At 39.7% G+C, this 26,062-nt stretch overlaps 2 long non-coding RNA genes across 2 annotated transcripts in view; one reads left to right on the top strand and one right to left on the bottom strand.

The window, feature by feature from the left end:
• LOC140475940 (uncharacterized) overlaps positions 1-1,908 on the bottom strand; it is a 48,346-nt gene extending 46,438 nt beyond the window's left edge. Inside the window, exon 1 of the long non-coding RNA XR_011960368.1 lies at positions 1,755-1,908. This is a non-coding gene — a long non-coding RNA (uncharacterized lncRNA). The remainder of the gene's footprint in view (positions 1-1,754) is intronic.
• Positions 1-26,062, top strand: part of LOC140476421 (uncharacterized) — a 242,749-nt gene that overhangs the window by 47,744 nt on the left and 168,943 nt on the right. The gene's annotated exons all lie outside the window — the stretch shown is intronic.

Below are 26,062 nucleotides of genomic sequence, written 5' to 3'. Positions count from 1 at the left end.
ACTACTTCTGCATTCAGCAAGCACAAAATAGCATAATAATGTAAATTAAATATTAGTGATATTTAGTTCAGTCATTTTATAAGTGTTAAGTAAGTTCTGGTCAAATTTGCCTTTTACATGTCTCAAGAAAGAAGAAAAACATCTTGAAACTGTGTATTAATTTTTTTAATGTCACCACCTTTATGCATAATAATATATTTTGATTTGATATAATCATTTACAAATTGAGGAATAGTGCCTCTTTTGTGGTTCACTATTAGCATCATGGCATTATGTCTGTAATTATATGATGTACCTTATCAAAGGAATGCTTTTTGATATTAAACTTGTGTGTAGTTTTATGCAGTCGTGGGGAGAGATGTCTGTTGAAGTGGCTGGTAAAATATTGCTGCTGTTTTTGTCGGATTTGGAAGTTATCTTCTGGCATGTTTTCTCAATTACTGCTTTATGGTGAAAACATTAAGAAGCTCTGGGGAATGCAACACAAAAATATGGCATAAAATCCCATATTCTTTCAAAGATAAACTGAGAGCACTGAAGTTTGCAACATGTGGATGATTTGCTATTCAGAATTCCCAGTTTATGCAAGTAAATAAATGTAACAAATAATTGAGTTCATATACAATGCCATTTTTTCACAACAGTTTTTCACATTTATGACAAACTGAATGATTGAACTTGTAAATTTTTAAGTTATCCCTTAATTATGGTAAAAATGCTATACGTATGTAATTTTCTGTGAAAATCATTGACTGTGAAGTGGAAACATACTGACTACTCACCTACAACAATCACTGATCATCATTTGAAATAGGCAATTTTGCAAGTTTAAATATTAAACAAAATATGTTTTTGGTGTCTTTTGAATTTTTTTGTGCATTCCACATTATTGAGTTTTTAAGAAGGGAATGATGTCAAAGATTTGCATCTGACAAGAAAATTGCACTTCCGCCATTACAAAGGGGTAATCAGCAGAAAAGGCTGGTCACAATCTTAGTTTGACATGGTCTGTCAAATGCAGAAAAAGCCACACTTGTGTTCATCTGCCTGAGGATGCATCTAGCTTCAGTCTTCAGGATTGACAATTAGAACACTTCATATAATTCCAAACAGCTAGCAGCAAATATCATGCTCATGTGGCTGTGGGGGCGGGTAGGTACTGGGATTGGAAGACATAGCAGTAAGTGACCAATATGACTGATAAACTAGCTGTTGTATTAAAATTTGTAATGTTAGTAAGAGGTCCTCTGTTGTATAGTGAGGACCGTTGGTGTCTCATCGTACCCCAATTATGTTTCTGCGTAATAAAATCTTTAATACAACAATTTTTCTTTATTTTTGTAAATTATAATGTGATTCGATTGTTAATTGTCAATGGAATCATTATAGTTTTGTTCCAACTCTAAGACTCGTAAAACATATGTTATTGAGAGGAAATGTTGATTACCCCTTTTCCTGCGTGGAAAGTTTCATCTTTGGACAATTTTGCATGCTCACTGACCTGTAAGACCTCAGGTGGCTTTGAGAATATAGTAATTGTACCGAATTTTTTTGTTGCTGTTAATACATTCAAGGCATCTTCACAGGCCCAAATAATTTGTTAAATGCTAACACAATTTGCTGAAAAGTTTTACATCACATGAATCCACTAGAGCTGAGTTGGACTTTTTCTCAGTGCACTAACATATCTGAATTGAATGCTACAAAATTAATCATTGTGATTAAAAAGAAATTTCAACTGAATTATAACTTACCACAGATGAAAACTGATAGTCAAGTGACGATAGCCAAACTATAGTTTTGTTGTTACTAAGTGCACAAACATATAAAACAAACCATAAGCAGTTTGTCAAATGAACATTTGGAACAACGCAAAGGTGCTGAAAAATTAGGTGCAGATTCTTCAACCTTTCTTAGTGAACCACAAAGAATGAAGATGTATATGATTTTTGCAAAGGTGGAATAGGTTGTCTGTCAGTTGACTATTGGCGACAGTCTGTCTGCAGTCCGTAAGATGATCCTTGCAGCATCAGGGGAAAGTAGGCAGGATTCTGGCTTGCAAGCATAGATATTGATCTACCTTAGGCATCTAAACAATGCCTCACCTGTTCGCCTTGTCCATATTTTATTTTATGCAGTCTAATGCTTGTTTTGTTTGGCTTTTCTTTTATTTCTGTGGATCTGAGCTTTGATACACTTTTGGGAGTACATAAACATAGTGATGTACTTGAACATCCTCCTCCTTTTAAAATCCTTTGGTGGTTCAAGACCACCTCCTCCCTGCACAGAGAATGTACTATTACACCAGACACAATGAACAGCCAATAATTAATTCACAAACAAAAGTATGTTTTATGAGAGAAATGAGTGTGTAGAACAATGACAGACAAGATATTAGTACTGAATGCACAATGTCATTTAAAGGTATTCCTTATCTAAAGTGACTTTCAATACTTTTATGTACTTAATACTTGTTCTTTTTCAATAAGTGTTTGAAAGTTTATGGTTATAATGGTTACTATTGTTAACATGACATATGTGATATTTCAGATACAACTACAAATATTTATTGCTTTGACACTTAAGTATCTGAAAGTCATAATCATAAATAATGCACATTATTAAACTTTAATTTTGAAATTTTGTATTGGAGTTCTTTGCAAAGCTATTAGTGGTTATATTTATTTGTCTTTAATAATGAGGTACATTTCTGTTTACAGTGTGGGGAGGTTTTCTGGCAAATACTGTTGATTTCAACATTTATTTAGTTTGGAACAAGGAACAATAAAGCACAGGAACAGGCCCATCAGCCCACAAAGACTGTGCTGGGCACACAATGCCTTTCTAAGCTAAAACTCTTTTGCCTCTACGCTTTCCATACCCCTCTGTTCCCTGATTATTTATGTATTTTTAAGATGCCTCTTAGACATTGCTATTGTATCCATCTACACACTTCCTCTGGCAGTACATTCCAGGCACTTGACACCCTCTGTGTAATAAAACTTGCCTCTCACCTCTCCTTCAAACCTACCCCTTTTTATGTTAAACCTCTCTCCTCTAGTAAATGACATTTCTACCATGGGAAAAGGACTATCCATTCTATCTATGCCACACATAATTTTGTAACTGAGTGACACAGTGGCTAGCACTGCTGCCTCACAGCACCAGGGTCCCCGGTTCAATTCCAGCCTTGGGTGACTGTCTGTGTGGAGTTTGCTCCAGATGCTCTGGTTTCCTCCCACAGTCTAAAGATGTGCAGGTCAGGCAAATTGGCTGTGCTAAATTGCCCATAGTGTTAGGTGCATTAGTCAGAGGAAAATGGGTCTGGGTGGGTTACTCTTCGGAGGGTTGGTGTGGACTGGTTGGGCCGAAGGGCCTGTTCCCACACTATAGGGAATCTAATCTATTAGATCGCCCCTTATCCTTCAAATGGAAATAAATCAGGTTTGTCCAATCTCTCCTCATATCCAATACCCTCCAAACCAAACAACATGGTAAACCATTTCTGTATCAGCTCCATAGCCTCCACGTCCTTCTGCAGGGTCATGACAAGAACTGAACACAATATTCCAAATGTGGCCCTACTAAAATACAATACAGCTGCAACATGACCAGCCAATTATTATACTCTGTGTCCTAACCGATGAAGGCAAGCAGGTCATATGCCTTCTTGACCACCTTATCCACTTGTGTTGCCACTTTTAGAGAATTATGGACCTGTTGCCCTAGATCCCTCTGCATGTTGATGCTACTAAGGGTTCTGCCATTTATTGTATATATCCCTCCTACATTAGATAATCTAAACTCCAGCACTTCACATTTGTTTAGATTAAATTCCATCTGCCATTTCTTTGTCCAAATCGCTAGTCTGTCTATATCTTCTGTATCCTCTGGCAATCCTTCTCACTATCTGCAGCTCCCCAATTCTTTGTGTAATTCACAAACATGTTAACCAAACTTACTAGTTGATATATATTCTCCTCCAAGTTATTTATATATATTAGAATCAACAAGGGACCCAGCACTGATCTCTGCAGAACACTACTGGTCACAGATATCTAGTCAGAAAAACAACCTACCACTCCTGTTTGTCTTCTATAACTAAGTCAGTTCTGTATCCATCTTGCAGCTCACCATGGATCCCTTCTTTTGTATCAGCCTGCCATTTGGGACCTTGTTAAAGGCCTCGCTGAAGTCCATATTGGCAACATTCATTGCCCTACCCTTGTTCATCATCCATATGACTTCCTCAAAATATTCAATCAAGTTTGTGAGACACAACCAAACCTACAGAAAACCATGCTACCTTTCAGCTCATATTTTTCCAAATGTGAGTAGATCCTATCCCTAATGATCTTCTCCAATAATTTTCCTCCCACTGATGTAAGACTCACTGCTCTGTAATTTCCCAGATTATCCCTGTTCCCTAACAAAGGAACAATATTGAGTATTCTCCAGACCTCTGGGACCTCTCCTGTGACTAAAGAGGGTACAAAGATTTTGTACAAGGCTCCAGCATTTTCCTCACCTGCCTCCTTTAGCATTCTGGGATAGACTCCATCTGATCCTGGGGACTTGTCTAGCCTAATGCTTGTTAAAATACCCAATAATCCCTCCTTTTTTGTATCAATTTGCCTGAGAGTATGAACATCCCTTCTCTACACTCACCATCCATTATATCCTTCTTCTTTGTGAATAATGGTACAAAGTATTCATTAAGGACCTCGCCCACATCTCCTGGCTCCATACATAAGTTCTCTTCTTTGTCCTTGAGTAAACCTACCCTTTCCCTTACTACCCACTTTCTTCAGTTATTTGTATAAAACGGCTTGTGCATTTTCTTAATCCTGTTTGTCAATGACATTTCATGGCACCTTTTAGCCCTACTTATTCCTTGATTGAGTTCTTTCCTGCTATCTTTGTATTCTTTGAGGGTGTTGCCTGTCTTCAGTTTCCTAAACCTTACATTTGCTTCCTTTTTCTTTTTACTTAAGCTCTCAGTTTCTCTTGTCAGTCAACATTCTTGAATCTTACCATCCTTATCCTTCATTTTCACAGGAACATGCTGGTCCTGAACTCTATTCAACTGGCATTTAAAAGATTCCCACTTGCCAGTAAGTACTAATGACAACGGCAGAAAAAGAGAAGGGGTTCTTGAAATGGAGGTCAGTGAGTTAGGTAGGAAGTTGAATAGCAGCATCTCTAGGGTTCCAGACCTCCCAGAGTGATCTCAGGATTACTTCTGTGCCATGTGCCAATGAGGCTAGAAATATGAAAACTAATAAGAAGTTAAATTTGAACTGGTGTAGCAGGGAGGACTTCAACATTGTGGATCATTGGAATATCTTCAGGGAAGCTGGGACCTTTACTTGAGGGGCACCAAAATCCCGGCAAGTAGGTTCACTAGCTCTACTCAGGTTCAAACTAATGTGGCAGGGGTAGGACAACAAGGAAAATAACTGAGGAGGAATCAGAGACCTAAAGCCAGTAAACCAAGAAAAAGAATAGACAGGGAGAGGTTACTGAACATAGCATGACTGGCAGTCTGAAGTGTATTTGTTTTAATATGAGTATGACAAATAAGGCAGATGACAGTACAGCATGGATTACTACATATAATTATGATGTTGGAACTATTACAGAGACTACATTGAAAGAGTGAAAGGTCTGGCAGCTTAACATTTTGGGATTTAGGTGCTTCAGGTAAGATAGAGGGGGATGTAAAAGAGGTGCGGGGTTACGTTACTGATTAAGGAGAATATCACAGCTATACTGAGGGAGGACACCTTGGAGGGCTCATCCAATGAGGCATTATAGATTGAGCTCAGAAATAGGCAAGGTGCAATCACATTGATGGGATTGTGTTACAGGTCTCCCGATATCCAGCAGGTGAGAGAGGAACAGATATGTGGACAAATTATTGGAAATGTAGGAACAACATGATCATTGTGGTAGTGATTTTGACTTCCTCTATATTGCCTGGGACTCAGTGCCAGGGGCTAGGTTGTTGGGTGGGGTGGGGGCTGGGGTTTGTTAGGTGTGCCCTGGACAGATGTTTTGATATAATATGTACATAGTGCAAAGAAGGAAGAGACCATACTAGATGTTATTTCAGAGAAGAGCCTCGCCAAGTGATTAAAGTTTTAGTGTGGAGCATTTTGGGAACAGTGACCATAATTCTGCACATTAAATGCTATTTATCAATAAAGATAAGAGTAATCCTTGGGTGAAAGTATTAAATCAGGAGAAGGCTAACTACTACAATATCAGGGAGGAACTGGGGAGTGTAGATTGGGACCAACTGTTGGAGGGTGAATTCTGAAGTAATCTTGAGAAGCCTAGTAGCCTAGTGACACTGCTGTTCAACTTCCTACCTAACTCATTGAATTCTCTTTCAAGGACCTCATCTCTCTTTCTGCCTATTTTCATTAGTACCAAGATGGACAACCTCTCGTTGCTCACCCTCCCCTTTCAGAATACCCTGTGCCCATTCAGAGACATTCTTTACGCTAGCACCAAGGAGACAAAACACCATCCTGCAGTCTTGCTTGCAGCCATAGAAATGCCTATCTGTGTCCCAGACTGTTGAGTCCCTCATCACTGCTGTTCAGCTCTACTTCAACACTCCCAGCTATAGAACAGTCCAGCAGCAGGACTGGGTGCCAATGTGACATATCACGAACAACAGCAGAACACACTTCCAGCATACATGGTCACCCTGGACACTGAAGGTGTTCCTGATTTCCTACCTATTCAGAGTGGAGCATTCCATGGTGCTGAGTTCTCTGGTCACTTTGATCCTTATCGACAAAATTAACCTTATCAACTGCAGACAATAATCCAGGAACTAATTCCACAAATATACCCAAGTGTCACCAAACTCAGCTTTCTCACACCCGCTTCCTACTCCAGCAGACTACAACCATAAACAGTAAGCACTTTCTCTGTCCGCAGACACCACTCACTCAGTCTGCAAACCTGCTTCCTGAGCAGTCATGCCTAGGTCATTTCTTGGGTTGTGAAAACACCTCCAAAATTCCATCCTGAGATTTACCCAGAGGGTTTGCCTCCAGATTTACCCCGCTCCTCAGGTATTTATTCTACTGTTCACCTCCAGGGTCACTCTGACTGACCCTACTCCTCAGGTATTTATCCTGGTATTCACCCCAGGGTCACTCTGACTGACCCCGCTCCTCAGGTATTTATCCTGGTATTCACCCCCAGGGTCACTCTGACTGACCCTACTCCTCAGGTATTTATCCTGCTGTTCACCCCCAGGGTCACTCTGACTGACCCTACTCCTCAGGTATTTATCCTGGTATTCACCCCAGGGTCACTCTGACTGACCCCGCTCCTCAGGTATTTATCCTGGTATTCACCCCCAGGGTCACTCTGACTGACCCTACTCCTCAGGTATTTATCCTGCTGTTCACCCCCAGGGTCACTCTGACTGACCCTACTCCTCAGGTATTTATCCTGGTATTCACCCCAGGGTCACTCTGACTGACCCCGCTCCTCAGGTATTTATCCTGGTATTCACCCCAGGGTCACTCTGACTGACCACGCTCCTCAGGTATTTATCCTGCTGTTCACCCCCAGGGTCACTCTGACTGACCCTACTCCTCTGGTGTTTATCCTGGTATTCACCCCAGGGTCACTCTGACTGACCCCGCTCCTCAGGTATTTATGCTGCTGTTCACCCCCAGGTTCACTCTGACTGACCCCACTCCTCCGGTATTTATCCTGCTGTTCACCCCCAGGTTCACTCTGACTGACCCCACTCCTCCGGTGTTTATCCTGCTGTACCCCCCCAGGTACGCTGTGTTGGTAATGCTGATCTGAACAGAATCTTTATGGTGATAGAATTGCACAGACACTGCACCTTAACTTAATAAATGGCAGTATTATGGTATGTTATGAAAGCAATTTAAATCACATTTTCACTACTATATGTATAGAATCATTGGACTGAATTTGAAAGACAGGCCCAGAGACTTGTTTCTGGAATTGGGAGCAATTGGCATGTGGACAGCCATCAGGCTGACATTTTGAAATCCATTGCTGCTGGCCCATTTCCTATCCGGGGGTGAAGGAGATGGCTCACCAGCTAGTGGGGAAGGGAGGCTGAGATGGACGTCAGGGCACACTTGTCACTTTGCTCTGTCACTTTGATCCATCCTCAGAGGCAGCATACTCTGGAGGACAAGATAATACATGAAAGAAGATTCAGGTTGGCCCTTGTGGTTTGCTGATACCTCACTACAGGTTCTCTTCCACAGCTGAGTCCTCAGCCAGATGGATAAAGCAGAGAACAGGAGGTCAATGGCCTTGTCATTGGAGATCATCCTCCAAATTGACTGCATCTTGCAAGAGGACTAATGACCTGATGCATTCTATCAAGGTGAGTTCATCACATACTGCTGATCCTCAGCTTTGGTGTGAGATTGGTAGCAAGACCACACTCACTTAATCACTAGTATTGGGGCCAGACAGCAGCATTTCCTGTCAGAGGCAGGTGGTGGTTAGGTGTGGTATTTGGTGCCTGATTTAAAGACAATGCCTTCTGACTCTGTGGTAAATCAGGATGTAGGAGCATTTTTTGTAAGGAGAAAGGAGTGGCTCCCTGCGGCACCTGAGGCTCCTCTCAATGTGCTTTTAAAGTAAATAATGGCTCCTCTGCCCCTCTTTTAGACATACTAGTATGTGACATAGGCTTAATTGAGAGAGGAACCTTTTGCACTTGTAGAGGGGGCTCTGGATATGCCCAGACCCTCCAGGGCTCTATCAGCTGTTATATCTATTCTGGGGGGCTGGCAGAGATTATGTCCTAAAAATAGTATCAGGAATCTTGCAGACCATCTTCAAAATGAATAATGGAGGAAAAAATACAAGTTGAATTAATTTCATGCTTTTCTCAAGTTGAACAGAAGTAAATCATGTTTATTAGATTAATAGAGCCATAAAACTGATAATTCTGACAGATATATTTTTATCTGCACGTAATGGCATAGATAGAACCAGAAACATCCCTTCTTATTGAAACAGGTTTTGCTGCATTCTTCAGTCCAGTTAGTCTCTGTAGGTGATTTTATTGCTGGTTAAAACAATTACTCTAAGCAACATCAATCCATTGTTAAAAAGGAACCCACTAAGTAAAAATTACAACTAAAAGAATAGTTAATAATACAATTTCATTGACAGGTGCCAAGATTCCTCATGATCTCAGTCTTGCTGTTCACAGGCATTCCTTCCTCATGTTGGTCAACAATTCAGCACCCACCATCCAAATGCCCAGCACACAGTGGCAAGGCTGAGAAGCTAACCAATTCATGGCTCAGTCCAACAATTCAAGTTTCCATTGAAGGAGCAAGTCTACAGATGAGAACTCACAGAGCAGCAAGTACTGGGAAAAGAAACAGCATCAGTGAAAGAAAAGAATTTGAGCCACACAACACTAAAGGGACTTAACATACACCAATTCTACTCAGCCGTGAGCCACAAATGTGGATAAACATTCTTATCAACTCTGGTTGGGTTGTTCCTCTGAGCTACTCCACCTCTGCTTGTAGCTGACTGGCAGCAAGCTGAAGATGTTACTGCCCTGTCGCCTCGGATGACTTTGGTAGTCATCCTCTTACTGTTTGATACTTGGTAAGCCTCAGCAAGATGAGGGGCACTGACACATGCTGGTTCTTTGTCATTGCAGTTTCTAACTCACGACTAAATATTTAACAGCACTTTGTGAAAATTAAAATTGCAATAACATTCTTTTACTTCATGAATCTTTCAGATGTTTCTTCCTGGGCACATAAAATAATTTATTTTCAAGACGCACTAATTTCCAAAGCTGATGTGCTCAACCATGAAGCAAAGTATTTAGAAATCATAACAATATGAAATGAAACTGACTGGTTCTTGCACTATACTGCACAGCTTTAAACATAGCAAGTGATTGACATTTTAGGGAAATATTTAATGTAACTTTTCAACTAATTAGAGCCAAAAAAATGCACGTCTGTTAAAAAAAGAGAAGATTAAAAGCCAGATGTAAAATTGAAGTTTAAAGTCAAAATGAACATCTTTTTGCATTGTCCACTTGTAAATATTTACTAAGGAAAGCATATCCTGCTTAGATGATCTGTTGCTGCCTTGAGTTTGTCCCAGAATGTTGTAGGAAGGCCTTCAGATCGTGTGCAATCAGGGGACTTTTATGCTGGCTCGTGATGAATGGGCATCCAGTTGTGTGTAAGTACTTCAAACTTTCTGGGTAAATATACTGCTGAAACTGATTGATGTAAATTGTACTGGAGAGTCTGTGATTCAAATCTGTCTGGGGAAATGTAGCAGAGTGTGATTATGTAAATTGTACTAGAGAAAATTTCAATGTATTGGATACAGTGAGTGCTTCTTTGGTGAGTGAGGCAAGAAGGAAAGAATGGCATAGGTCTTGAAGAACAGTTGCCCCAGGAGCTGCTCCTTAAGCTGGCAACAGACATCTCTAATGAGGTATGTCTGGTTTTCAAAAGGAGAAGTTTTAAATTTCTAAAGCTACAGATGAATTGCTCTGACATAAATAGCACTTTGCGTTGTTGTATCATATGAATTTAATGTTTTGAAATAAGGAACAAACAATCCCAAGATTGATACCAAGTCAAGAGAGCAAATAGAAGGTAGAACTTAAAACAACCATGCTCAAAGAAAATAAATGCTGAGAGATCCAGTGGATGGCAAGTACGCTAGACCTCATGGCTCGCATCCTAGAGTCTTAAAAAAGATGGATGGAGAGATAGTGGATATACTTGATGCAGTCTTCCAAAATTCCCAAATTCCCCAGGAAATGACCATTACCAACAAGAAAGAAACTAACCATCACTCCTTGATATTCAATGACATTGCCATCATTGAATTCTCGACTATCAACATTCTTAGGGTTAGCATTGACCAGAAACTGAACTGGAGTAGCTATATAAGTACTGTGATACAATAGCAAGTCAGAGGCGAGAAATCCTATAACAAGTAACTCACATCCTCCTCCCTAAAGCTTGTCTATTACAAGGCATAAGTCATGAGTGCAATTGAATATGCCACACTTGCCTGGATGATTGCTGCTCCAATAATACTTAAGAAGCTTAACATCATCCAGGAAAAAGCAGGCCACTTGATTGATACCACATGTACAAACATTCACTTCCTCCATTCCAACATTCAGTAACAGTTGTTTGTACCAGCTTCAAGATACAGTTCAGAACCTCACCAAATACCTTTAGAAAGCACCTTCCAAAACCATGACCACTTCCACCTAGAAGGACAAGGGCAGCAGATACATGGGAACACCACCACCTGCAAATTGCCATCTGAACGACCCACCATCCTGACTTGGAAATATATCACCAGTGTTGCTGGGTCAGAATCCTGGAGCTACTTACAGCATTGTGGGTGTACCTACACCAAATGGACTGCAGTGGTTTGAAAAAAACAGCTCACCACCACCTTCTCAAGGGTAACCAGAGATAGGCAATAAATGATGGCTAAGCCAGTGATGCCCGCAGCCCTTGAATTAATAATAAAAACATATTTGTATAAGGTCCCTAAATATTGGAAAATGACAATGCAACACCAGTGTTTGATAAAGGAGGGAGACAAATGGGAGGAAACCACAGGCCAGTCAGGCTAACATCTATCATTGGAAAATGTCGAATCCAGTATCTAGAAAATAGTGCAGAATATTTAGGATGTCATAAGTCAATGAGGCAAAGTCATCAAAATTATGGTTTTGTGAAAGGGAAATCGTGTTTGGCAAATTTATTAGATTTCTTTGAGGATTTGTCAAGCAAAATGAACAGAGGAGTTCCTGTAGCACAATAGTATACCTGCTCCAACAACCTTTCCACTACAGCCCACACTTTTGGCCTATGTTGACAGGTGCATTGAAGGTCACCTGCAGTGCTGTGTGTCAGCTTGGCTAGTGAAAGTCAGCAGCTTTCCAGCAGCCAGGTAGGCAACCTGGATCAGATGAAGACACTTTTACAAGAATGACGAGTTCAGTTTTGCATGGATTAGTGAAGGTTTTGTTAGATAAAGTCATTTTAAAAAGGTGGCTTGATGGTGGTTTCTATTTGAGAATTTTAGCCAAAAAGCACCATATCATTAAAGAGCAGCTGGATTAAAAGGTGGTGAGCTAAGGAATGATGTTGATGAGCCATTGATGGACAGTCTGTCAAGACAGATTGTGACCTCTTTGTTTCGTTCAACAAAATATGACTTCAACAAGCAGAGAGACTCTCCCATTGACTCCCGTTGATGCAATTGGTTCTGCAGTTTCTTGATTCCGTACTCGGTGAAATGCTGTCTAGAACTCAAGGGCAGTCACTCTGACCTTTGGAATTCAGCTCTTTTGATGGTGCATCAAACTAGGCAGTAGGGAGGTCAGGACTAGAGTATTGTGGAGGGTCGCGATAGACATAGGTGGTAATCAGGCGGGAGGTTCCTTTGCCAATGTTTAACCTGATGCTATGAGACATCACATGGTCCAGAGTCGATGTTGAGGACTCCTGTGGCAATTTTATGCTGAATGCCCACCATTATCCTGCTGGCAGTGTGTGCTGAAACCTGGAAATCGTGGAATTTCACACACAGCTAATCCAAAAACGTGCTGGAAAAGCACAGCAGGTCAGGCAGCATCCGAGGAGCAGGAAAATTGATGTTTCAGGCAAAGGCCCTTCATCAGGAGTGGCCGAAAGGTCAATTTTCTGGATCGTCAGCTGCTGCCTGACCTGCTGTGCTTTTCCAGCACCACACGTTTTGACTCTGATCTCCAGCATCTGCAGTCCTTGTTTGTACCTAATCCAGAAACGTTACATCTTTACATAGAATTGCAATGACCTCATATACAAAGGCATTGCACTTGTGCAGAAAATGAACACAATATATTGAACTGAAGTTCACTATGGCAGGATGGTGATGGAGATGGAGATGTGACAGGGCAATGAGAAGGGAAGCAGTGACAACTGGTGGGAGTGAAGACAGGGGGTCAATGAAGGCAAGGGAAGTGTGTGAATGGGAAATAGGCCTCTCTGCCCTATCTCCCACCTCTTCATAACACCCCCTCCCCAATTCACAGCTGCACCAAATTTAAGTATGAACCTGTTTCAATGTGCATGCATTGAATTTGAGCAGTCACTGGTGTATGTGTCTGATTTCTATACTGCCATTTCTCCTGGATCTGTACTGACTGTGGGTCAGGACATATCTACACATATCTAGAGATCGTGACAGTGACCATGACAGTGTCCAGGACATTTTCTGGAATAATCTGATTCTGTGAGCATGACAGTGTCAGTTTGTTGCTGATGGTTAAGTGACTCAGCTTTCCCAATTCTAACACAAGTACCCAGATATTGGAGGAATTTCAAAATCTACAGAGCTGTTTGCCATTGTCATTTCAGTGCTTAGGTCAATAACAGGTTATCATCAGTTTCATTCTCTTCTTTCAACTCTGTAGCAATTTGATCGAACTGAGAGGCTTACTAAGCCATTTCCAGAGGGTGTTTAAGAATCATCCACATTGCTGTGGATCTGAAGTGACATGCAGGTTAGACCAAGTAAGGATGGCAGATTTCCTTCCCAAAAAGATTTTAATGAACCAAATGGGTTATTATAAAAATTGACAATGGTTACATGGTTAGATTAGCTTTAATTATAAATGTATTACTAACTTTGAATTTAATGAGTTACCATAGAATCATAGAGCTGTACAGAACAGAAACAGACGGTTCGGTCCAACTCGTCTATGCCGACCAGATATCCTAAACTGATCTAGCCCTGTTTGCCAGCTTTTGGCCCATATCACTCTTGTTTCAATGAACAGTGCAGGGGGGCATGCCAGGAACAGCACCAGGAATCTTCTAAAGTGAAGACTGTTTCTGGCTTGCCTTCCTGAATCAAGTTTAATATCTTGGCTTGATGATAATGGTAGAGTAGGGAAAATGCTGGGCCATGGGTGATGTGATGTGAACTTTGTCCAGTAAGGACTGCCTTCGATGGATACAAATGCAATGGGTAGATTAGTCAAAACTATGTCAAGTAGGTTTATCCCTCTTGTTGGTTCCCACCACCTGTTTTGTTTTTTATTCTCAACAGTACTTGCAACTGGAAATCAACATTGATGACGCGATTCATCACTTCATGGACATCAGTATGGGGTAACCAATATTTGACCTTCTACCATGCAGTCTGGAGTCAATGTTGAAACTCTCAGGAAAACCCCTTCCCAACTGTGTAATACTGTGCTGTCACCCCTGCTAAATGTGCTCAACTGGTAAGGTAGGACATAGAAATGATAATGGTGTTGGTGATTCTGGGACATTATCTGTAAGATACAACTCTGACAGTATGGCTTTTTGGCTGCTGATTCACCAGACTGTGGGCAAGCACTCTATACATTTTGGTACAAGATCCCCAGTAATGAAAAATGTGCAGGGTTATCAGGGCACAGTGTGTCATTGTTGCTGCCAATTCTGAGGTTGGTGGCAGGAGTCTGTCCAATTTCATTCAGCAGTTTTCTTCCAGCAGTTTTCATTTGACTGAATGACTTACTAGGCAATTTCAGAGAGAGTTAATTTGGCTAGACCATACTGGGTAGGAAGGGCAAATTTGCTCTCTTAGTGGATATTAATGAACTAGGTGGGTTATTTCTGACAAAGACGGTAGCTGCTGTTACTGAGAGCTGATTTTTAATCCTACTTTTTAAAAGTGAATTTAGATTTCACTAACTTGGTGTGTTTCAATTTCAACCCATGTCCACAGCACCTTACCCTGGGCTTTTTGATTATTAGTGCAGTGACAATTCCATTATGCACCACTTCCTGTATGTTGTCCTTGTATGCTTTAGTAGTCAATAGGGGGGCTATGGACTAAGCAAAAAAAGGGTATCATATGTTTCCAAGTGGACAGTCTCTTGTTCACTTTCATTGCCCAAAGATAGTGGGAACATTTGCCTGCCTCAGGATGATTCTGTTGCAGCTGCTGCCAGGGTATATGCAGGCATGATGATCTGTTAATGAAATGGCATGCTTTGGAGTTTCTGCATCACACCTTGTTTAAACATGGGTTTGCAAAGTCATGTAAGTGCAGTTGATAGCATTCTGTGCTATTAAGAACTGTGCACCCTTGGGAGAACCACTTTCTCATCCCTCCTGCTCCTCTCCAGTAAAAAGAGAATGATGTTTTTGCTCTTGGTGTGCATGGCTTATATAATTTCCATGAAGCAGCTTTGGACAGTGAACTGGGGAATAGTAACCGCACTGCATTCTACTGCGCAAGAATAAAGTCAACCAAATTTGCAAAAGCAAAAGTAAGTCAATAGCACCTTACCTACAATCTTGGATGTTTGGTTCTTTGAACAACACTCAGGGGAGGGCCCTTATACAGTTGAGATAGAAATGTTTAGGACAAGGTGGACTTGTGCTTTGGTGGTGGTTAGTAGATGAAAAAAAAAATCACAAGTAACTTGGTGGGGAACAAAAATGTTCAGTTGTGTGCGGAGCACTTCTGGATATATAAACAAAACTGGACTTGTGTGGTTGAAGCTGGCAGATCAAGCATCTGATCAGTTTCCAGATTTGTTTGGTGTTACAGTCCCTCCACTGTGGAAGCTTCTGACCTGCTTATGGCACTTCCAGCATGGTGCTGATCCAGTATGCCTTCCATTTTCAACCATTTTGCCACTCATAGAGTCTCCCCAGCATAATGGAGCCAAATGTTTTGTTCATGGCATTTTTCATTGTTGCAAAGGCAATATCTTCCTTTTAAGTGTAATCTCTCTAAAACACTGTTTGTTCCAAATGAACTTACCAGCACATTCCCAGTCACAGAATACCTACGATTTTAATTTCGCTTTATATTTGGAGTGCTTCTAGATGTTCATGTCATGTTCAATTTTAAGTGTGGTAACAGTAAGCTTAGTTCCACACAATATTTATCAGACAATTTAATATGAAACTGAAATTTTCATGGGTTATGCTTCTCACAGCACTGATTATACATTTAGAGTGTTCTTGAATGAGTGCTGTAACATATTTACAATCCTATTTGAGCAAACCAACAATGAAGAGATAAAATGGACAATATCCAACAATCTGTAACAAAGATATTCACCTGAGGATGGTAATGGAACTAACTTAAGGTTTTATCATAGTAACAGACATTCTAATTTGCAAATTATGAGCATAAAATAGACTAGGTACCCCAAGGATTCTTACTTGAAAACATGTAGTTCTATTTTCCGTCAACTGTAAACTTTTTATTAGAATTCTAAGGAAAAGAACCTGATGGAAATTGTTACAATATTAATTTTAGTTGTTTTTTTTGGTGAATTTTATAAAATCAAACAGCAATTTTTTTTGGCAGAAGAAGATCACTGGTTCATCTAGCCTTGCCTTCCAAATTGCCTATCAAACCATAAATCATAATTCTAAGTCAACTACATCTTTTCTGAATTGAAATTCATCTATTCCTTTATAAAATTGCTGCATTCTGTTCCAGCAACCTACTGGTAATCTGTTCCAGTATTCTAGCACCCTTTTACAAAGGTTTTTTAAAATTCTTTGACTTACAAAGATATCCCTTAAGCCATAAGTACTGTGTCTGAAAGAAGAACACTTCAGTATCATAATTATCCATAGATGATAAATGTAAAAACTTCTATTGATCTCTTTGTGCTCATCACATCCCTTTCAGTTGAGGAATCAGCTGAGTAGCCTTTCTATGGACTCCCTCCAATAAGTCCATGTCCTTCCACTCATATGACAATCAAAATTGAATGCAACGTAGTAATGGCAGGTCCTGGTTCAGACTTTATTCATTGAAACAAGAAGGTGAGACTTACAGTATACAATAAAATAAACACTACAGCCTATGCATTGTTAGTATAAAAGATGATTTTCCCCACAAAACCTCTGCTTGATAATTGGGAGAGGACTAGATTCTATTAAATTTCATTACAACATAGATCTGACATAGATCTGACAGGATGGAGGTTTGTCAGTCAAAGGGTCCATAGAGACAAAATAGAGACAATAGTTTCAATAAATTTCTGGCTTCTTCCAATTAATATTCAACTGTAAGCCGGATGTTGACTAAAATTAAATTTATGTGATTGTTAGCTAGGGTCATTTAAATGGCCCTTCCCAGTTTTCAAAAGATGGAACTGCCAATCTTTGGAATGTGTTTAAGGAACCAATAATTAAAATAATTTATTATGTCCTTATTATCGTTTATCTAACATGGCAAAACACTTAACTAGTGCTTTAGGTTACAATAACTGCATCATGCAATTGAAAAGTAACTAATTAACATTGTGGTACAAAATGTTTCTTAGCATGCAGAATTATCAGTATCTGTCTAAATTCTAAAGAATTTCCAATATAAGTACTTTGGAATTAATTTAACAAAATGAAAGTTACATGGTTTTGTTTTTTTAAAATTTTTTATTAAGAGAGTTGTGGAGGCTAGGTCACTGAAAATACTTAAAGAAGAGGTATCTCAACTTTTGGAATATCATGGAGTTGATGCCTATGAGGAGTTGCCTTGAATGAGGAATTGAAGCCTGGGACAGACAGCCATAATCTTACAGAATGGTGGGGCAGGCTTTGGGCTGAGTTACCCACTGCTGCTTCTATTCATTTGATGTTATGGTTCAATTGGCAAAGGTATCACTATTCAGTGTACCTGTCAATCAAGATCTGCTCCAGCAGAGTATGGACAGAGTTATGGAAAATACTTGTAGATGTGTGTATGTGTGCTGATATTGGGAAGATGGACAAAACCAAAGAAGAGCACAAATGAAATTTACTGTCATCAATGGCAGCAAGCTATTGAAAAGAATTTGCTTTCAACAGCAAGATGCGCCAGATGAATGTAGATTATGTCAACCTTCTCGGTCTACCAACCAAGATTATGGGATCGATCCTATGGCATTGTTAAAAATGCATATATACCTGCTTCCTAAGATAAAGAAGACCCACAGAAATGTAAATTTGTAGATTTGTAAATTCCTAGCACCAAATATCCCAACATTTCTGACCAATCATCACCTTGAAGAGAATTCTGAATGAAAGAGGTAATGTATGCATGACAGAAGGACCATTAACATGTGATAGAGTCACTTAAACTAACAATGAGATCTGAAACGTACAGTCTACATTAGCACAACCTGAGGAAATCCTGGAAGTTGATACATCTCAGAAAAGGCTAGAAGCATGCACTGTGAAAGATGTCAAACCAACTGCATTTGGATTTAAAAACTCTGTCACAAATATGATCCTTTTATTCCAAATTAAAGCACAATACACTTTCTCTGATCTATCACAAGACTCCATACTTACTTTTTTGATCAGTGATTCATTGGAAATTGAATACAAATCATTGGAAATAGTTTGTTACAAATCACTAACAAATACATCATCAAGACTGGGATTAGAATAGTAAAGTGGTTGTTTTTGACAGGCTCAGAATTAATGGGTCAAAGGACCTTTCCTGTGCTCTATATCTCTATGACAATGACTCTCTGACTACAACAACTTCTGGTAAAAGTACAGTGACAGGATTTAGATGTCTGCTACAAATGATTACATCAAGCACACTGAGAAGATTACTAAATCTGAATAAGAATGCAGATATTTCATAATTTGTTAGTAGACTGTATGAACTTCAGGGTGGAAGATGAATCTTAGTCAGCATAACTAAAATCATCTTTAGGAAGAAACAGGTAATGTTCCACAATTGAAGGCAGTAGGGGAAAGTTATTATTAAAGAATGGCCTGATCCAACACAAGACATTCCAGACACACTCATATGTTTTTGACCATACTGAGGTGAGTTAGGTATTCTAAGAGATATAATATTAAAAGGGAACAAGTCCTTGTACCAGAAACTGAACTGGACTAACCATATAAATATTGTGGCTACAAGAGCAAGTCAGGAGTGTGATGGAATATTTCCCAATTACTTCAATAAATGCATCTCCAACAACATTCAGCAAGCCTGATATGTCCAGGACTAGTAACCTACTCAATAGGCACCTCATGCACAAATATCCAATACCTCCATCACTGACACACACTAACAGCTGTGTGTGCCATCTATGAGATATACAGCACAAATTTACCAAGGCAACTCTTTTAAACCCATGACCACTACCTTCCAGGAGATACATGGGGACACTATGAACTGCAAGTTCCCCTCCAAGCCACTCCATCGTCCTGACTTGGAAGTATATTGTTCTTCCTTCACTGCTGCTGAGTCCAAATCCTGGAATTCCCTTCCTTATGGCATTGCAGGTCTCCCTATAGTAAAGGGTCTGATATGGTTCAAAAAGGTAGCTCAGTACTACTTTCTCCAGGTCTTATAGGAATGGGCAGTAAATACTGGCCTAGCAAGCAATGTCCATGTCCCATGGATGAATAAAAAACAAAAAATGTTTTACACCCGTTATTGTGAGACAGATAGGGAAAAGACGATGGGGGCCTCCTGAGTGAGCAGGCAGCAAAGAGGCAATGCAGGGTTTACAGTATGGGGTTAGGTGGGTGATGAGTGTGGGTGATACAGGACACTGAGAGTGGTGGAGTATTAGTGCTGGGGGGGTGGAGGTGTGTGCAGTGGCAGACATAGTGTGAGTGTACGGTATCAGAGAGAAGGTGATGGCACTTACATCATTGGCTGAGAGAAGGACATTGACCTTCTTCCCATAGTGATGGGCATTCCTCCAGACAGCTGAGAGCAATCCAACCTATATGGTAACTTCAGACCAGGTTGGCATGGACGAGTATCAAGGCCTCTCCTGCCAGTCCTGAGGGAGGAATCTGACTGTGACTGTCCCTCCACTTCACCACTGCATCCATCAGGACCTTCAGACCCCTGTCTGAAAAGTGGGGCACAAAAATCTCCTTACGTGCAATCTCTGGGGAAAACATCATGAATCATGCAGGGTAGTTCTGTACTGACAGTTCCTGTCTGCTCACTCAATGGCCTTTCAAGATGGCACTGGTGACAAGAAGCTGGTCCATTCCTAGATATCTGGGCAGTGCCAAGTTCTTCCCAGTACGACAAATGGGAGAATTAGGCATCAAACAAGAGGGACAGCATAGAGACAAGATCAGTAGTCAATAAAGCAAGTTTGGGACAAGAGTGTGAGAAAATTTGATAAGCCTCATGTGAAACATCCTCCATAAAACTTGAAATTGACACTGCCAAAAGTTTATAAGATTCAGCCCACAAAGAATAATATCCACATACTGAAGAGATCATATCTGAAAATGCACCATGATATGCAGGCAGACCTTTAGAAAAATGTTTGCCAAATAGGGAATATATCTTGTGACAGCCTCACCACATAATTCTTGATACAACAGTTCGCACTGTCCCTTGTTGGATGTAGGATGCTGTAACAAGATTTCTGTTCTTTCATTTTACAACGAAGAGCTACACCTCTGAATGTGGGCTTACCATCACCAAAAGAAATCATGTTTGGAAGACAAGTTATGTCTTACCAAGCCATCAAAGTCTCAGAAATACAGGACAGAATTCTCAAAAGAAACAAGAAGGAATGGAAATGGCGCATGGTTGACATACAGTTGCAGAACTAACTAACTTGCATTTAGGACAGAAGGTCAGATGATACATCCAATACAGGCAATCTGCTAAATGGTTGTGGTTTGCAATCAATAATTTGCTGATGTTTTGAATCACCCCCAGATCCCTAGTTCTGACACTGAACTTATTTAGGACGGTGAACTGAAGAAGGCGGTAGACAGGCGTTTCATGGCAAAAGAAACTCTGTGTTTATTAAATACAAAAGCTAAATATAATACAAGAAATACAGGCAAATGTAATAAACATTGAAATTGTCATAATTAACTATACAGAGGACAGTAATTAAATACACTATTAAATTAAACACAAATCAAACACTATGAGAAGCTAAACAGCAGTTTTAATCATAGAAACTTTAATCAGATTTCCTACTTTTGGGTTCCTTGCATTGTCAGCACCCGCCTTCCCTTCCCTGCTAGCTAGGTTGGAAACTTTGGTGCTTCGGGAGTTTAAGCTCATCACTGGGGAAAATGTGACTTTGAAGTACACCTAACTGTTCCTGTTTGCCGCACCCAGTGCCTTGATGAAGACTTTGGACGGTCAAATGCATTTGGACTTATCAGGTAAGCACTTGATTTTCTATACTTGCTGGTGATTTTGTGGGTAGTTCTCACCTCAAGATGCGTCTGAAGCCTTGTGGTGTCAGTTGGGTCAGTGGTCTTTGGAGAGGTTGCTGGTTCTTAGGTGGGCTGGTCATAGTTGATTGCTGTTAGTTCCCCTAGTGCGAGCCAGGCCTGTGTCAGTAGGTGTTTGAATTGCTGTTGGGATCCCTCTTCCAGAGATAGCTCTTGGAAATAGCAGCTGGAATTAGCATTTGGAACTCTTCGTCTGGGGATCACTGTTCAGAACGCCTCCTGGGGAATAGTTGCTGGGGGATCAGCTGGGCGGGACTATAGTTGCTTGGGATCCCTCATCTGGAGATAGCTGTGGGGATAGCTCTTGGGGAGATAGCTCTTTCGATGAGATCAGGGCCTGCAATTGTACTAATTGTGGACCTCTTATCTTCCCACCAAATCTGCACTTGCCATTGTGTTACTGGTGAAGTCAATTGGCTTCCCGGTAGTTATTGAGTATGTGTAAATGTATTTTGATTGATGTTGAATGCCCAATATCTCTGAATGAATATTGAAGTTGAATGTCTGTTGTCTGTACAGGTTCCATAATGTCTGGGTTGGATAGTTCGAGGTGTAAGTGTTAGTTTCAATCTAAAGTGTTAGGTCTAGTTGGTTGTTTTGTTAGAGTGAAGGTGTAATTGGATTTTTGGACTGAACAATGGTCTGAGACCAAAATCATTCTGGCTCTGTGTGTATTTATTGCAGCCTGAGCTCAGGATTTTGTCCAATATCTTAGATGTTAGAAAAGCCCTGGGTCTTGGTCCAATATGGTAGAATGAGGGGATTTTCGCTCAATCCTACATAATTTAGACAGAGTTCCAAAGTCTGCATGAAGCATAGATACTATGAAGTCACAACACTGAATGGAGAAAAATCATGGAGGGGAGAAATCAACTCGGGGAACTGCACAATACTCCAGTTGGACATAAACCACATTTGAAAATAAGCTTGGATAATGAAAGTGTGAAAGCCCATCAAAACAATAATCAATCAAGATTCCAACTGACCTACAAGTTGCTTGTATGGAATGAGCTGCCAGCAGGGGAAGTGGTTGAGGCTGGTACAATTGCAACATTTGAAAGGCATCTGGTTTGGTATATGAATAGCAAGGAATTGGAAGGATATGAGGCATGTACTGACAAATAGAACTAGATTAGGTTAGAACATCTGGTCATCCCGGACTAGTTGGACTGAAGGGTCTGTTTCCATGCTGTACCGCTCTATCACTCTATGACTCTAAGTTGAGAACATCCCAAGTGTGAAGATGGATAATCACAAGGTCTGGAAGGATTGACATTTTGCCAACACTTATCTTAAACTTTCAATTCTTGTTTTGTGTGTAAATAGTTTCAATCACCCTAACATATAGATTTTGTCACTCTTAGTGTATGTATTTGTTTTAAACTTGGAGGTGGGAGGGGTGTGATGAAGGAAAAGTTGCACTATTGCTTTCAGAGCTGTTTTGTTTGAGATAGATATGCTAATGAACCAATGACCAGGATGAAACCACATGACCAGCTGGCATGTGCAGTCCAGCAGAAGTAAGCTGCAAGGATGATGTGTGCATAGTTATCTGTAATTGAAAATTGTAGTCTGAAGTTATTTTAAAAATCTGCATGAGATTTTAATGTAAGCTGATTGATGCTATTTAATCTATTATTTACCAATAACAAGAAATGCAGTGAGGTTGGAATTAACACCTGTTTCCCATCTCCACGGTAGGCAGCAATCCGAACCCACCTGCCTGGAGCTCTCTTGTTTTGAGCCACCTAACACGTTCATGCCTCTATCTTTACCTTTCAACAGGTCAGTCAGAGTTTAATTTGGCGAAACTACTAATTGGAGAACTATTTATTTTATAATTAGATGACACATATCAAACAGAGGTTAGAATAATTTCCTGTTTGAAATTCCTTCGTGAAAATGCAAGAATTATTATAAAATGCTTTGTTTTTAAAATCATTAAATAGTTGTCTTATGAATTAAGGTTGAGAGAAATGATTGTTTTTTCTCAACCATTAAGCTGCTTGGAAACTCTATTTCTTTACTAATCAGTAGCAAAGTATATTAATCTGAAATATTTTCCAAATTTTTCATTTATTTCCAGTTTTACTTTTCTGGTAGCTTTAGATTGTCACTATTGAAAAGCAAAGTATTTTCTAAAAGAGAGCATTCTAGCTTTTTCTCAGAAAGCTAAGCTTTGAGATCATTACAGCAAAATAAATTTGGAAATTAACCAAAAATAATTGACTTGTTTAATAGAACAATTAGTGTGCTCTTGACTCTTTAAGAATTGTTTTAAGATTTCAATCAGTATTAACTTGCAGCTGGATCTCTAAGGTTTAATAGGTGATTGAAACTTATGGGGGGAAAGAAGCAGATGATCAAATTCACAGGGGATTTAGTCAGACTGTTCTCAATACCCAGTGCAATATATTAAGCCCTGTCACTGTTGTCAGAATTGCTATGATTCAAACAAACCTATACTGTAACTTCATCCTTTTAATGAGCTACTGGAGAATGGCTTTTCCATAAGACACCTGTAACATATAATAAAACACATTTTTAAGAGAATCGTGAGGCCTTGCTGCTGGCAAGAATTTTACACTGTGGTTTGTAAACGTGTTTTCAGACAGCTGGGATACAAAGCAACAGATTCAGCTTTTACTGTAAACTTCACAGACCAATTATCTACTCTGAATCATGGGAGTTTAGCAAACAAACATGAGTACCTGCTGGGCTATTTCAAACGAGCAGCTTACAATCATTGTGCATCAATACCTTCCAGGCAAATCAATTCATAATGATAAATCAATCAAAATAATTTTGAACACAATATTAACTTCAGATGACTACATTAATAATCTGCTTCAATCATTTTTGTGAAGCCAACCTACCTTTTATTGACTTTCTGCTTATGGAATGTTTAATGCTTATTTATTTCATTTCACCCCATTACTTTTTCATGTCAATCAACAGCACTTAATACAGTTTGGTTACACTTTTGCCAAAATAAATTGCAGAAGCTGCTTATTGTGTCCAAGATGAAGATACACTGAGAGAGGATCAATGTACTTCTGATTAAACAGATTGCGGCATTTAAGGTGAATTTGCTCCAATAGGTAGACTAGTATTGAAAAAGGCTTGATCTCGAAATGCAATCTGACTTATGAATATTCCATTAAAGAGTAGAACCTGTTAATGGTTTAAATGCAACTTGTGTTTTATGTTTTATTAAAAAAAGGTTATTAATTGTATTTCAGAGTTGGATATTTAAAAGATTGAAATAATTTGATTTATCAATTTATTTACTGATAGCAACATTTGCTGGTAACTGGTTCATGTGATGACTTTAGTTGTGATTAATATGAGAACACATCTCTTTCTCTTCCCACTACTGATGATGTCAGTTTCTGCATTGGATTTTGGTTGATCAGATTGCTATGGGTGCTTTCCCATCAGGATGTGGTGACTAAGCAGTTGGTGACCTGTACTGTTTTATGCTGTGTTTCTAGTTGGCTACCCGATTTTCATTTTCCTTGTATTTTGACTCCTGACAGCTTTGATTGACTCAGTCTATTTCTTGAATCTTCCCAGGCATTCTGAAAGGAAAATGGACCCTTGCTTATCTTAATAAAATCTTTTTAGATTTTCCACTTCCAGCAGCGATTATGTTTATGCAGACAGTTCTTTGCAGTGGCATGGATTGGCTATGTAGTTTTTTTCCATTTGCGATGTGACCTATGATATAATGCATAGATTTTTTTTTATGTAGACTGATGAGATCTCCAGCAGAGATGCTGCTCTGACTGAAGGAGTGACAGTATTTGATGAGCTTGTTCTTTGAAATCCTAATCTCAGCCTTCTCTGTTGTATTAACATAATCAGGAGGGAAATGTGCCCTAGCTGTAGGAATCAGCTAAGTGAAATATGTCTTGGATATTGGGAGTTTGCAATAGATTTGATGCCTTCGCTGTTGTTATCTCTGTGTTCTGTCCGACTTGCTATTTTCTGAGTTAACTTGGTTGTATATCTCATCGTTCCATAACTGAAATAAATAGACCAATGTGATAATATTCCTTTGACAAAATTTTTTATATCTTGATATCATTATTGCACAGCACAGTGGCCTGTAATATACTGTGGAGCCATTTCACAGAACCTCAGATTATTTTTTGTGATGAGATATCAATATTTCATCTAACCATGTTGTGCCTTCTCTGTTCCAATGGAAATTGACTCTGGAGCTTGAGTAAATCCTCATAATGTACTTTGTTTAAAGTATCTGGTATGATTCTGATGGTTTTGTACTCTATATGGTTTCTTACCTGTAATTTAATCATCGCCTATGCAAATAATCCTTGCGTCCTTAACATTATGCCCTACTTGCAAATTCAGGCATTCTCATGTTCTCTGACCATTCATACTTTTCTCCTTCCTACAATTTCCGTTGAGGATATTGATGGAATTTTGACAGCCAAGGACAGGGGGATTTCAGTCCAAGCAATGCATTAAATCTTGATTTAAGTGGGTGTGTTTGAACGTGATAAAGGAACTTCCATGCAATTGAGGGGAGTGTGAATATTGGCTGTTGAAGTAGAGATGTGAGGTATCCAGAGAGAGGAATAGGTGGAGTTGTAAGGTGTGTTGTCCTGAGGAGTGCTGTGCTGGAGGGTATTGGAAAAGTCAGACTTGGGGACTTGGCATCTGAAACTGTTTGGGCACTGCAGCTGTCCTTCACTTTTGACTCTTCGTGCTGAAGAAACCATACATCTGCTGACTTCCTTGGCTATTTCTGT

Source organism: Chiloscyllium punctatum, chromosome 4 (assembly GCF_047496795.1).
Source record: "Chiloscyllium punctatum isolate Juve2018m chromosome 4, sChiPun1.3, whole genome shotgun sequence".
NCBI lineage: Eukaryota > Metazoa > Chordata > Chondrichthyes > Orectolobiformes > Hemiscylliidae > Chiloscyllium > Chiloscyllium punctatum.
The sequence above is the reverse complement of the archived record's forward strand: the minus strand, read 5'-3'. Positions and strand labels throughout refer to the sequence as shown.